At 46.5% G+C, this 14,132-nt stretch overlaps 1 pseudogene; it reads right to left on the reverse strand.

The window, feature by feature from the left end:
* Window positions 1-5,528: 5,528 nt before the first annotated feature.
* LOC141078812 (uncharacterized) overlaps window positions 5,529-14,132 on the reverse strand; it is a 74,044-nt pseudogene continuing 65,440 nt past the window's right edge.

Here is a 14,132-nt window from a genome sequence, read left to right on the forward strand (position 1 = left end):
GAATCGTTTTTTTTCTTGTGTTGCAGAAGGACAAGTCAAATTATCAGAGGATGGGGCATGGAGCACTATACCTGGCATGGTGTCCCCTTCTCCCTCCATGCAGGGACGCCGGCTTACTCACCGCCCCGTCTGCGGTGTGATTCCCGGCGTGCTCCTTCCTCCTCTGTGCATCCTGCACTGTGTCCCGCCGACCTGCCTAGGGCGCATGTGCACACTTTACTGTTCTTAAAGGGGTAGTGCGCACAAGGTAAATGCTCCCATTAACAGCTAGGAGGCATTTAGTTAAATGTGTGTTCACACGCAACGTGTCTTCCAACCAATAGCTTGGAGACATCTTGTATAAAAGGCACTTTCCTCAATAAGGTGTTGGTGTGTATGTGACTGTATTTTGCCAGGTCCCCCGTTTCATATAGTATCCTGTATCCTGCGTCCCATTAGTCCGCTATAATTAGTGATCATTTCCTGTGATCGTTTCAGCTGTGTCCGTATCGTGAAACCGCATCCAGGTAACGGTGCTCTGTAGCCACATTGCTGGTACCTGTCTGCCACCCTGGAGGCTGAATATGCAGGCAGCACTCTGAAGTTGTCCCTGCGGCCATCCTGTATGCACAGCCAGAACCTGCCCCAGTAGCCGTCCTGTCAGCACAGTCTGAACTTGTCCCAAGCGGCCGTCCTGCCCTATTGTGAATCTGAAGTAACGTCTCTTCCCTTTGGGGTCAGCAGCTACTGCCGGATGCCACCCTGGAGTGGGACCTGGCACCTACCTGCTGCACAAATCTGACCTCACCACTAAAGGCTCCAGTGAACACCAGGAAGGGGACCAGGGTGGGAAACATTATACCAGGAAAGGGACCAGGGTGGGACACATTATGCCAGGAAGGGAACCACAATGGGGCACATTATCCAACGAACGGGACCAGGATGTGGCGCTTTACCGATGGAACGGGACCAGGAAGGGGCGCATTATCCTAGGACCGGGACCAGGAAGGGGCGCATTATCCAAGGAACGGGACCAGGATGGGGCGCATTATCCAAGGAACACAAGTCTGGCCTCACCACTAAAGGCTCCAGTGAACACCAGGAAGGGGACCAGGGTGGGACACAATACACCAGGAAGGGAACAAGGGTGGGACACATTATACCAGAAAGGGGACCAGGGTGGGACACATTATACCAGAAAGGGGACCAGGGTGGGGAACATTATACCAGAAAGGGGACCAGGGTGGGGCACATTATACCAGAAAGGGGACCCGGGTGGGACACATTATACCAGGAAGGGGACCAGAATGGGGCACATTATACCAGAAAGGGGACCAGGATGGAACACATTATACCAGGAAGGGGACCAGAATGGGGCACATTATACCACGAAGGGGACCAGAATGGGGCACATTATACCAGGAAGGGGACGAGAGTGGGACACATTATACCAGGAAGGGGACCAGAATGGGGCACATTATACCAGGAAGGGGACCAGGGTGGGACACATTATACCATCTTCTGGAATGCTCTACCCCAAGAAATTAGGACTATCCACAATTTGCAGTTTCAGGCGCTCCCTCAAAACACATTTGTTCAGAGCGGCCTATCACGTTCCCTAATCAGTCATTTTATGTGTAACTGTGCGTGTGTAGCCCATTCACTATCTCCATCCCTCCCTCCCTCAAAATGGCCGGACCTTCATTGTAAATACATCATTGTGAATACACACCTATACTCTGTATCTCCCCCACCTCATTGTAGAGTGTAAGCGCTCACCAGCAGGGGCAGCTTATTTTGCTTTAAATATTGTATTGTTAACATTGTTACTTATGACTTGTGTTTTGAAACTGTTAAACTGTAAAGCGCTGCGGAATATGTTGGCACTATATAAAGATTATTATTATTACCAGGAATGGGACCAGGGTGGGACACGTTATACCAGGAAGGGGACCAGAATGGGGCACATAATCGAAGGAACTGGACCAGGATGGAGGGCATTATCCAAGGAACGGAACCAGGATGGGGTGCATTATCCAAGGAACTGGACCACGATGAGAAACATTAAACCAGGAAGGGGCACATTCTATCCAAGGAAGGAAACTAGAATGGGAGACGCCTAACCAAAAAGAAGGCCTTGTTGGTAGATATTATCCATGGAAGGGGCCCAGGAAGGTGGACATTATTACTGGAAAGGGGCATAGGATGGAGGGCATTATGCCTGGAAGGGGCATAGGATAAGGAACATCATTATATGGGGTGAAAATGTCTTTATAGGATCTAAAATGTTACAAGGGCCCATATATCTGACCAACATGCAGGCAAGGGCCCAGGTTTATTTTTACGTGATAGCATTCTCTCCCACCTCCCTGATTCATTATATGACCCCGATAACATCCTCTTCAACCCCTAATTATGACTTTACCAGGGACTTCTAAAGAATCTGTGTGGGGGGGTTGGTCCCAGGACAGGGACTAAGTCTATGTGCAGACGCTCAGGATTTGTGGCAGTAAAATTCAGCTGTAAATTCTGTTGTGTTGGCAGGAAAAACGCTGCAAAAAATCCGTTTTTACCATGTTTTTTCATGCGTTTTTGTTGCATATTTTCCCCACTCATTAGTATGGGTGTGTGAGGATCTGAGGTGATGGGTTCTAATGGGTTCTAAAAATCACCTAGGCAGGTTAACAATGGAACCAGTGCTCCGTGCTGAGAAAAGTCTGCTTTCCATAGAGCTGAGGGCTTCGCTTTAAGTCCATTCGTCCTATAGTCTTCAGTACTGGCCATCTCCTTACAGGGTGAAATACGCTCCAAGAATTGACGTTATGCAGATTTTAATCTGCTGTAAATTTGCAAGGAAAAATAAGCAACGTGTGCATGAGATTCCGGGATCTCATTGACTTCGCTTTAACTGTAAAATGCTGCATATTTTCCTCAAGTCTGTGAGAGAAAAAGCAGCAAAAATGCAGAGTCTGCACATAGTCCTCAAATGAATTGGGGAGCGTCAGAGCGACTGATCAATCTATATTTATTGGGTGCCGGAGACTATAGTCAATGGGGGCACAGTGCTGGCTGATCACTTTATATGCTGATTGGTGTGTGGCTTATATTATCGGAGGGGTATATATCTGTAGTCAGGGGGAGACAAATGTATGTATACAGTGGGTACGGAAAGTATTCAGACCCCTTTACATTTTTCACTCTTTGTTTCATTGCAGCCATTTGGAAAATTAAAAACAGTTCATTTTTTTCTCATTAATGTGCACTCTGCACCCCAATGTAGAAATTTTTGCAAATGTATTAAAAAAGAAAAACTGAAATATCACATGTAGATATAGCAGATGGCTAGCACTCGACTAGTAAGATGAATATACGGTGCTAGTGAAAGGGAACCTATGGTCCCGTAAACATGAAGTCAATATAGAATCACTGCACACGTAAATTATGCTTTAGTGAGCTCTTTTATTTGATTAACGGTGAGGAAGCGACAGCTGACGTTTCGGCCTAACAACGGCCTTTATCACATAGTCGCTGCTATAAAAAAATGTACAATAAGAATTCAAGCAATTATATACAAAATTTACAAAATATAAGAAGTATATCCGAACAAGAGACAATATTGAAGGCACATGTCTTAGTGTCATAGGATCAACTAAAAAGCATAGAAACTCAGCACAATTGAAGGGGAACAAGAGGCGGCAGATATAACGAAATATAGTGAAATTGAGCTCATACCCCTTTTGAAGTAGAGTTTTGGTAGTCATCGGTTAATAGTGTATCACTGCTAGGCAATATTTCAGAAACCTGTAGGACAATCCGCATTTTTCTGAAATATTGCCTAGCAGTGATACAACAGGAACAGGCTGCTAAGAGAGGTGGTGAGTTCTCCTTCAACAGAAGTCTTCAAACAAGGGCTAGACAGACATCTGTCTGGGTTGATTTAGTGAATCCTGCTTTGAGCAGGAGGTTGGACCAGATGACCCAGGAGGTCCCTTCGAACTCTACCATTCTATGATTCTATGACAACAGAATTTCTGTAGTACTCAAGTTTCCTAAGAGCACAGCAGCCTCCATAATCTTTAAATGGAAGAAGGTTGGGACCACCAGAAGTCTTCCTAGACCTGGCCGTCCAGCCAAACCGAGCAATCGTGGGAAAAGAGCCTTGGTGAGAGGTAAAAAAGAACCCCAAGATCACTGTGGCTGTGCTCCACAGATGCAGTAGGGAGATGGGAGAAAGTTCCACAAAGTCAACTATCACTGCAGCCCTCCACCAGTCGGGCGTTTATGGCAGAGTGGCCCTACGGAAGCCTCTACTCATTTCCAGACATGTGAAAACCCACATAGAGTTAGCTAAAAAAAAAAAAAAAACACATGAAGGACTCCCAGACTATGAGAAATAAGATTCTCTGGTCTGATGAGATGAAGATAGACCTTTTTGGTGATAATTCTAAGCGATATGTGTGGAGAAAACCAGGCACTACTCATCCCTTGCCCAATACAATCCCAACAGTGAAACATGGTGGTGGCAGCATCATGCTATGGAGGTGTTTTTCAGCTGCAGGGACAGGACGACTGGTTGTCATTGAAGGAAACATGAATGCGGCCAAGTACAGAGATATCCTGGATGAAAACCTCTTCCAGAGTGCTCTGAACCTCAGACTTGGCCGAAAGTTCACCTTCCAACAAGACTATGACCCTCTTCTATTATTAATTTCAAAAACTGACAGTCACATCCAAGTATAAACAGTGTGAACAGGTGCTTAACCTAGAGTCACCAACTCATATACATTCAAACAAAAAAGGAAGCACACTGTAGCGCCATAACATGCAAACATGAAATATGAAAAATGAATTGCATTACTGCATTTGAAGTATGAACAATTGAGAAAGTTTATCGCATAAACTGGCCAAGTTATGTGTACCTGGAAGCCACGGTAAGGCATTTCTCGTTTTCCAGGACCCTGACCCAATACCAATCCTCACTTAGACTGAAGTCTTCTTCTGAATGAGAACCTATGTAAATCCTCTCCTTTTGTCTTACTGACACCTCTCCATTACTAAGCCGGGCTTAATATCACCTTACAATAGAAAGGTGACATTAACCCCTTATTACCCCACTTGCCACCTCTACAGGGCAAGTGGGAAGAACCCGACAAAGCTCCAGGATAACTGCAACTAATAGATGCGCCTTTTATGGGCAGCTACGGGCTGCTGTTTTTAGGCTGGGGGGGCCCATATCCATGGCTCCTTACCAGCCTGAGATTAGCACCCCGCACCTGTTAGTTTTGCCGGTTTGGTTCAAAATAAAAATGGGACCCCATATCGTTTTTTTTTTCATTCACTCTTCCATGCTCGTGCTGTTGCCGGCTGAACAGGGAGAATGACAGCCGCGTTCAGCACCACATGCAGGGGAACAGCGCTTACTGTAGCGCTACTTCCCCTGCAGCCGTATGTGTGGTACTGATGTGGCACACGTAGAACACGCAGACACACGGACATGGATATCTCCGATACTGTGTTTTCCGGTACCAGAAATATCTGGATGTATGAAACTGCCCTTACAGGAGGGGAATATAGAGAGCTCTTCTCTTCTATGGTAATTCTCTCATGTCTGCCCTTATATACTTGTAAAGCGTCTCCCCCATTCAGAACATGAATGTGTCTTCTCTCCTTTATGATGTATTTTTTATTTACCTTACTCACTTATATTGCACCATCACATTCTGCAGCTCTGTACAAACATCATCACTGTCCCCATTGGGGCTCACAATCTAAAATCAATATCAGAATGTCTTTGGCGTGTGGGAAGAAACCCAAGAAACCTCTTCCACGTTATCCTTTTGTGGCTATAAATCACAGTACTCCAGCATGGCAAGGCTACAATGCTAATCACTGAGCCAACCATTGAGCCACTCGAGTTTAACAAGATCTGATATCAGCATAAAACATTACATTGTGATCATGAATATGACTTTTATCTAGTATGAATTCTCTCATGTTTACCAAGGTTCCACTTAAATGCAAAACATTTCCCACATTTTGAACATGAATACGGCTTCTCTCCTGTGTGACTTCTCTCATGTGTAGCAAGATTTGCTTTACTTGAGAAACTTTTTCCACATTCTGAGCATGAATATGGTTTCTCACCTGTGTGAACTCTTCCATGTATAACAAGCATAGATTTATATCTAAAGGATTTCCCACATTCTAAACATGCAAACGGCTTTTCTCCTGTGTGACTTCTCTGATGTTGAACAAATATGTTAAATCTTGTAATACACTTTCCACATACTGAACATACATACGGCTTCTCTGTGTGAATTTTCTCTCCAATGTGGCTTCTCCCATGTGTGATAAGATGTGCTGTATCTGTAAAACATTTCCCACATTCTAAGCATGAATACGGCTTCTCTCCTGTGTGACTTCTCTCATGTGTGGCAAGATATGATTTATCTACAAAACTTTTCCCACATTTTGAACATGAATACGGCTTCTCTACTGTGTGAATTCTCTCATGTGCAACAAGATTTGATTTACTTGAGAAACTTTTTCCACATTCTGAGCAAGAATATGGCTTCTCACCCGTGTGAACTCTTTCATGTATAACAAGCATAGATATATATTTAAAGGATTTCCCACATTCTATACATGCAAACGGCTTTTCTCCTGTGTGAATTTTCTGATGTATGGCATGACTTTGTCTACTTGAAAAACATTTCCCACATTGAGAACATGAATACGGCTTCTCTCCTGTGTGACTTCTCTCATGCACAGCAAGATTTCGTTTAGTTGTGACACTTTTCCCACATTTTGAGCATGAATATGGCTTCTCACCTGTGTGAACTTTTTCATGTGCAACAAGAATACATTTTTTTTTAAAACTTTTTCCACAGTCTGAACATGAATGCAACTTTTTTACTGTGTGACTTCTCTGGTGAAGAACAAATATATTAAATCTTGTAATACACTTTCCACATACTGGACATACATACGGCTTCTCTGTGTGATTTTTCTCTCCAATGTGGCTTCTCTCATGTGTGATAAGGTGTGCTGTATCTGTAAAACATTTCCCACATTTTGAACATGAATACGGCTTCTCTCCTGTGTGAATTCTTTTGTGCGTAAAAAGATCTGAGTTTTTTGAAAACTGCTTTCCACATTCCCCACATTGAAATCTTGTTCTGTCGTTCAGAGCTGTACATGTGGTGACAGTCGGTGCGTGGTCAGGAGACAGCTCCTCTGGATTATATGACCTATCTGCAATGTGTCCTGGACGTACATTGAGGGTGACGAGGTTTTCTTCTGAAGAGGGATGCACAATATCTTTATCTTCCGCTTTATTATTTAGCAAAATCATGACGTTTCCTTTACAGTTCTTGTTCGGATTTTCTATTAGAAAAAAAAAAAATACAATCTATTTTTCAATCCTGTCAAACCACAAAAGCCCATATATTTATAATACCTCTATTAGTCTGGATTTACTCAGGTTCTTCTGCGTGCCAAAGTGGATTAAACATGAAAGAAGAGAATGACTCCTTTTATATTTGTATCTCTATATAATCCACTACTGAATCTGGCCAAGGAAAGAGACACAAAACCGTCCAGTGTGAATCCAGTGCTATAAAGTTTTGTATAAACTCTGAGATGGATTTGTGTCGGCAGTGAGTGATTGCGTTACTTACATAAACCTCCACTAAACCCTGCCTGTCCTCTGCCTACACAGATTCTCTGCGCCAACGGGGCAGCATTTTCATAAATCAACATATCGAATGTTCAACGGATCGAATCCTCAAATCGAGCCATGACACCCATCTGACCTAAGAGCAGAACAGAGATGACCCGGCACACCGAGAAGTTCAGGTCCTATTACTTACAATAGGGCCCATGAATCACACAGTAACTGCACTGCCCAGTGTTCATTACGTCTCTCCATGCGCAATGCCACATCAGTCTGGGGATGAACATTGGAAAGACACCATGATTTAATATTATCAATGATCTAATCATTTATGTGAGGAAAACTCACCTATCTCGCAGGGGGGCTTATTTTAGTTATTCCACCGCTGCCACCAAATGTCACCAACTGCAGGGATTTATGTATATCCTGCTTTCCAGTTCCTGTTTGGAACTCGCAGCTCTCCGGCACCTCCCTTACCCTCAGGTCAGTCAGGTAACTGCACCAAGGATCAGTAGTCGCCGGACGGGCCGCCTGGACGTGTGCTGGCAGTTAGGCAAGCTACAGCGAGGGATATATAACTACTCCTAGCCGCAGCCAGACAATAAGCTTATAAAATCCGTTCCGTCACTGCCAGTTTTACCCAACCTGCCAAGAACACACTTCGCTGCCACCAGCTCCGATTCTTAATTAATCACGAGTCCGGAGCTGACCCAGTTTAGTAGCATTTTTCACTTTGGAGGTCGTACAGATACGTTATAGAGCAAGGAGAAACGAACTAGTAATTTTATATATTTTACTCCAAAGGGTAGGCAGTGTATACAAAAGGTATAAAAGACATTACAAAGGGAGACAATTGAAATTATGTACAAGACAATTACAAAATAACGGGGATTAAAGGTAGAGAAGCACTTACATTTATTTGCTTAAGTTATTTCAGGCAGTCAATGCAGTCGGGGGAGGGGCGATACAGCACAGTGCATCACAGTCTCTCTGTATCTCAGGTTTCCCAGGCAAGACTGCTCCAGACTGGGCTTACACCAACTAATACCCCCTTGTCGTGACATCACTGAAGGGGCTGAGTTATGGAAGCCCTCCTCTTTTTTACCAATGCCTAATAGCTCATAAGTATATCTCGGGGAGGGTACCTCGTGTAGCGACGAACAGAGTATCATCTTACTCAGCATGATGCTGGCATTCATTTAAGTCTAAACTCAAGGTACTTGCATGAATCGACTAAGTAGGAATCTGTTTCTTGGATTCTGCTGATGCTGGAGTCTAGGAAACTACAGGGCGGGTAGCTCTATCGAAGCACATCCCAAATATGTAATTTTTATATTTGTAACACCAACTGGAGTCAAGTAAGGCACTAATAGTTAGGTGCAGAACGTCTTCGCCTTGTCCCAAATTGTACAAAGATCTAACAGAGAATGCTGTCATATACCCGGTTCCCAATACGAAGGCACTCTTGTATAAGGTAACCATGTCATTCAACATCTGATTTGAACCAGCCTGCATGTATTTCACTCCATTCAATTTTAGCAAGCAGTGTGAATGGTAACCATGTCATTCAACTTCTTTGCTATAATTCATCTGTTACATTGTTCTCAGTACTTACTATTGTATAGCCATAGGGGGGAACTCTATAGATGTTATCTCAGGAGAGGTGCTATAGCATAGAGATGGTATCAGGACTGTGTCTTTGATCATGTTTTGCACACCAGGAAGTGTGGAGCGGCTGTTGCTAATTTATAACTAAGCAGCTCCCACAATCCCTCTCTCCTGGCCCTGTAGTGGGGTGTATAAATTTAGACTAATTCTAAGGGGGAACACGCAAGTGAGGGGTCAGGACGCATTAAGCAAAGCATCGCATTAACTAAGCATCCAGCAAAAGACAGTTACTCCATGACAGTAAGTCAGGGCAGGAGTCAGGTAAATCACACTTTGCTCTCCCTTTAAACCATGTACTTTATTTCTATCCTCCTGTGCTCCCTTGCCATCCACATTCACCACCCCGTCCCCCCTCCGTCACAACTGATACGCATTAGCCCCTCTATACTTCCCTCTCCCATGTACAGCTCCCATGCACTTCTCACCTTCCTGAAAAACCTCAGCCCATCTTTCCCAAACAAACTGCACAAAAAAACTTCTTACTTTTCAAAGAACTACTTGCTTTTTATGTTCCTTCTCCTACTGATTTCAGGGGACATCTGTCATGGTCACGAGTGTCTGGACGCAGATGTTTCCGCAAGGCGAACCCATAACACACGTGACCCTGGATACAGCACCTCCAGTGGGGCGAATTTAAATAATAAAACGTGCAGATGGATACACCGCCTCCACCTGGCAAATTTAGGTATTACACGTTAATATAAATTCTGGAAACCCCGCCTCCAGTACGGCGAATTTAAATAATAAGGGGGACCTGGGAAACAGTAACAATGGTGGGCCCTGCGATAGGGAATAGGAAAGTGGAGACCGCCTGAGCTCCCCTGAGCCAGTGTCCCTGCACTCCTAACGTTCCCTATGCCGGTTCCGCACCGGGCGCCGCACGCGTACCTCAAAGCCCTTGCTCGCCCTGACCCTAAACCCTCACTAGGGAATTGGTCGGTGCGGAAACTAATCCCACCACTGCACTAACAACACACATGAGGGAAAGAGACAATACAGGGGGACACCACTTAGCTTTATGCTCTGTGCTTATGCTCCTGCAACAGAGCCCTCCACCTGCGTGCGTCTTCTCCACCCGGATCCATCACCATAGTGGAGCCTTGGAGCAGGGTCCATCACCAGTTGCTGCTGCTTAGTAACAGAGTCCCAAAGAGGAGTTCAGCTTCTGCCACGAAGTCAAGCATGCTTGAGTCCAGCTCAGCAGCCAAGTCCCACATGGTGAGTGCCACTCTCCATAGTCGCCACTCCACCAGTCCATGCAGACACTTCCCGCTGACACCATCACTGCGACCCCACCACGCCATGCCAGCCCTTCGTCCAGACACCATAGCTGACACACGTCCCCCCTGGCTAAGCTGCGCAGGACTCCTCCTCAGCTCCATCCTTCCACACCTCTCACCAACTCAGAATCCATGAATGAATCAATATCACCCGCAGTGATTGCACACCCTGAGACTCATTTATAGAGCCCCACACCTGAATCATAATTACAGAGAACTTTAAACTGAAAACCTAAGGTGCGATACCACTAACCACCACCGGGGACAGTCAAGTCACCTTGGCAACTTGCCAAAAGGAAAAAAAGTTCACTCTGTGCTTTTAAAACTGTCAGATCAAATTCAGATCATGACAACATCTCCCCCAACCCCGATCCACCATCCCCCAACCTCAACCCCTACCCTACATCAAAACTATAATAATCTTATTAACATAACTTGCACTCCCTCATCTCCTTCATTTAATTGTGCCCTCTGGAAATCACGGTCTGTATGTAACAAGCTTCCTTTCCTGCACAATTACTTTCTGAACAACTCTCGGAATCTGTTGGCCCTCACTGAAACTGGGATACAGGACTCTGACACTGTCACCCCTGCTGCCATTTTCCATGGTGGCTTACAATTCTCCCATTCCCTCGAGATCCAGAAACAGACCTGGTGGTGGAGTTGGCATACTCCTGTCCCCACAATGCACTTTCCAGGTCATCCCCCAGTTCCATCACTCTCATTCCCTTCTTTTGAGGTCCACACCATTCAGCTCTTCCGTCCCCTCCCCCTCAGAGTAGTGGTCATATACTAGCCCCCAGGCTCACCCACCCACTTCCTTGACGACTTCTCAGCCTGGCTGCCGCACTTCATGTCCTCAGAACTACCAACCCTTATCCTGGGAGACATCAACATCCCCATTAACAGCCCTACTTCCACAGCTGCATCCCAGCTTCTATCACTAACCACTTCTCTTGGCCTCTCACAGCTCTCAACCTCAGCGACACACAAAGACGGTAACACCCTTGACCTGGTCTTTGTCCGGCTCTGCTCAATCTCCCACCTAAATAACTCACCGCTTCCTCTCTCTGATCACAACATTCTCTCTTTCAAGCTCACAAATCCTCGCCCACCCCACAGACTCCTACCTACCACACATTCAGAAATCTACAAGCCATTAACCCTCAGACACTTTCAGACTCCCTACATCTCATCACTGTCCCCCATCTCCTCTTTTTCCTGTCCTGATCTGGCTGTACATCAGAGAGCTGGGAGACTAGAGGATCGTCACGCTCCCAGAGGGGGTTCCACCCAGGCTAAGGCCTCCACCTCTAGGTGGGAAACCACAAACATCAACTTAGCTTGGTAGGTGGAATATTGCTCCAGTAGCAATTCAAAGTGTAGTTGGCACTGATTTAGAAACCCCCAACAACTTGGGATCTCCACTATACCGTGGGGTTGTTTCTAGGCGGGGGGGGGCAGGGCAGCGGCGACGGACTGCAGGGACTGGAGCCGGTTATCTACCGACGCCATATAATTGAGGATGTGGGCCTGGGTGTCACATTGCTGGGCGAGCTCCTGTTGGAGACTGGCCAGCTGAGAAACATTCCCCGGATCTGAAAGCTGCAAAGCCGACAAACAGGACTCCTTGGTTTTTAAAAAGGACATCATCCTCGTCTGATTTTCCCACAGGAATACCAGTTACTTGTGGGCCGTAGCCAAGGTACCAGTGGGGTCCATGGCCTTTCTACTGTGAGAACTAGTGGAACTCCAAGAGTGGAACCGCTGGGCCATGACAACGAACCTCCCACGGGCGAGCTGGCCTGGTGGACCGCCCCCCTATACAGGGAGCGTTAGGGGCAGGCCCGGGGAGACTATCTTTGCGACAGCTGGTACCAGGGAAGGACCGTAGGAGAAACTAGCGGGAAACAGGACGGACTAGCAGAGAGTGGCACGGAAAAGTCACAGGCAGGCGGGCTTGGTAGAGACACAGGCGGGTGAGCACAGCTGAGACACTCACAGGTGGACACGGCTGAGAAACGGGAACATGGGGAGGATGGAGACACTGGCAGGTGGACACAGCTGAGACACAGGGACATGGACAGGACAGAGGTACAGGCAGGCAGACACTAGGAGAGATCACAAAAGAGAGGGCCGGGTGTGAACTAAAGCAAAGGTGGCAATAGCACAAGCCAGGGCAGATAGGCTAGAGCACGGGGAACCGCAGGGAAGCATGGGGCCTGAATCAAGCGTGGAATACAAATGATAATCAGGCACAGCCAGAAGGAAGTGGCTGCCTGATATGCAGAGCGCGTCTTGGGACTTCCGAGTCAGGGTCCTCCCAGGGCAAGGAGAGGGCAGGAAGGAGCGACAAGGGTCAGGCCGGGAGGTGTGCGCGTGCGCCGCTGAGCTCAGCGTGCACGCGCACCCGACGGGAGCGAGGAATCAGATGCCAGGAGACGCGCAGCAGTACCAGGAGCACGCCAGGACGCCGAGGACCGGTAAGTATGCCAGGGCTCGGGGGAGCGGCGGCGTGACAGGTGGAGAAGGCGGCGTGACAGTCTTAGAATCACCGGGATCCATTGAAGCATTCCAGAGTTATTACCTCATAAAGTGACAGTGGTCAGAATTGTAAAAATTACAATTAACAGTCATTAACGTGCAAACCACCATCGAGGGTAAAGGGACTAAAAACACATCTCCTTAGACAGGTGAGAAACATCACTTCACTAATCCAACTCTCTCCTGTTCCCGCTTTCTACATTTTCCTCAGATTCTTACTCTTCCTACTCATCTGTCTCCATGTCCTCCATGCACCCATTAGCACTTGGTAATTGTACATGTACAGATACTTGCCGGTGACCGGATCATACATGTGCATATACAGATACTGGCCAGTGACCGTATCATACATGTACATATACAGATACTGGCCGGTGACCGTATCATACATGTACATATACAGATCCTGGCCAGTGACCTGATTATACATGTACATATACAGATACTGGCCGGTGACCGGATCATACATGTACATATACAGATACTGGCCGGTGTCCGGATCATACATGTAGTTATACAGATACTGGCAGGTGACCGGGTCATACATGTACATATACAGATACTGGCCGGTGAGCAGATCATACATGTACATATACAGTTACTGGCCAGTGACCGGATCATACATGCACATATACAGATACTGGCCGGTGACCGGATCATACATGTACATATACAGATACTGGCCGGTGACCGGATCATACATGTACATCAGTCCCGGATTGCTAATCTGCCCAGCCGGGCAGATGCCTGGTGGGCTGGTGGCTAAGTGGGCCGCTGGTCCTTTAAAATGGGTGGGGAACCTCCGGCCCACGGGCCACATGCGGCCCGCAGGCAGGTCCCCGCAGTCCGCAATTCTCCAGCGGCAGACCTGCCAGCTGCCGGCCATTTAACCCACAAGTGCACGCAGCGTTCATTACAGAACATATGTATGAAACAACAAATGGTTAAAAAAATAACCAAGAGAGTATAAACCCTTAAAAAAATTT

This window comes from Dendrobates tinctorius, unplaced genomic scaffold (genome assembly GCF_039654945.1).
Source record: "Dendrobates tinctorius isolate UK_male_01 unplaced genomic scaffold, ASM3965494v1 ptg000602l, whole genome shotgun sequence".
NCBI lineage: Eukaryota > Metazoa > Chordata > Amphibia > Anura > Dendrobatidae > Dendrobates > Dendrobates tinctorius.